The following is a 1648-nucleotide window of genomic DNA, read 5'->3' on the forward strand; positions in this document are numbered from 1 at the left end:
CATATCAGCATGTGGGCAGAGTTAAAGCAAAGAGGGATTGAAGCATGGAAATTGAATGTAGGCCCAGAGAAACACCGCTTTCTCCCTTATAAGGAGTGATTACATAGTCAATATTTGAAATTTATGATTAACCTTAATAAGTTATAACCTTCAGTATCCAATTTTGTGATAAAAACAAGAAAATTAAAGGTGGCAGAGAAATAGGGAAAGGAAGAGAGTTTATTTGGTTCCTATTTATTGAAGAAAACAGAATTTGCAAGCGAAGATCAAAAAGTTTAATAGTGGGGCACCTGGGTGACTCAGTGGGTTAAATCCTCTGCCTTCGGCTCAGGTCATGATCCCAGGGTCCTGGGATGGAGCCCCGCATCTGGCTCTCTGCTCAGTAGGGAGCCTGCTTCCCCCTCTCTCTCTGCCTGCCTCTCTACTTGTGATCTCTGTCAAATTAAAATAATAATAATAATAATAATAGTATGTAGTCTGAAAGCAGGCACTTTCAAATGTTGTTAGTGGGAAGGTAAGTTGATACAGCTTCACTGAAGAACTACTTGACAATAACTATCAAAATTTAAATGCTTAGACACAGTAATCCACTTTAAGGATGTCTCCAATAATTATCCCCATATATCTCTTTGAATGTTTACTGTAGTACCATCTTTAATTTTTTTTAAATATTTTTAACTGGAAATAACTTAAGGTCCCTCCATAGGGAATGGATTCAATAAAGTATTTATACCCATGCAATAGAACACTATGTAACTACATATAGTTTTTTTTTAAAGATTTTATTTATTTATTTGACAGAGATCACAAGTAGGCAGAGAGGCAGACAGAGAGAGAGGGGGAAGCAGGCTCTCCACTGAGCAGAGAGACCGATGCGGGGCTCGATCCCAGGACCCTGAGATCATGACCTGAGCTGAAAGCAGAGGCCTTAAGCCACTGAGCCACCCAGGCGCCCCACTACATATAGTTTTTTAAAAGAATGAAGTAGATCTCTATGTGCTGTTCAGGAACAACAACCAAGATACATTTTAAGTGAAAGTAAGCCAAAAACACCTCAGCTTTTTAAAAAAATTTAAAATAAGGGGTAGAAATATAAATACATGTTTGATTATTAATAGAAAATTTATGAAGGGATACATAAAATGCTAGCTATGGCTGCCTTTGGGAAAGAAGTTTAGAGATCTGAAAAGGACTACTTACCTTCCATGGCATACTCTTAATTTTTTTGAAATTTTGCCATGCTCTTTTATGTCTTTCCCAACGATAAACAAATAAAAGAGAGAGAAAAAAGGAAGGAAGGAAATACATGCACACAGATGGGCTGTTTGACTGCAAAGTCCGTTATTCTGTAGCTGCTTCACAGTCAAAAACATGAGGAGAGGTGATTAAATTTTTTAAAGCAGACTAAATTCTGCATGTTTCTGACATAACCCTGAGAACAGAAACAAAAGACATTGCCTGAGTTGATACTAATGAGCTGAACTTGAACATGACCATCCCCTGAGGCTGACTGCTTGGCTGTGACCTAGTCTGTGACTAAGAACTGTGATTGAGTGTTTGAGGACTGCAGTATCTAATCCCAGCCACCTGGGAGAATGAAAGGTCATTCTGGCAGTGAAGCACTTCAAGCTTACACTTTGTGTACCCA

This window comes from Mustela erminea, chromosome 1 (genome assembly GCF_009829155.1).
Source record: "Mustela erminea isolate mMusErm1 chromosome 1, mMusErm1.Pri, whole genome shotgun sequence".
Taxonomy (NCBI): domain Eukaryota; kingdom Metazoa; phylum Chordata; class Mammalia; order Carnivora; family Mustelidae; genus Mustela; species Mustela erminea.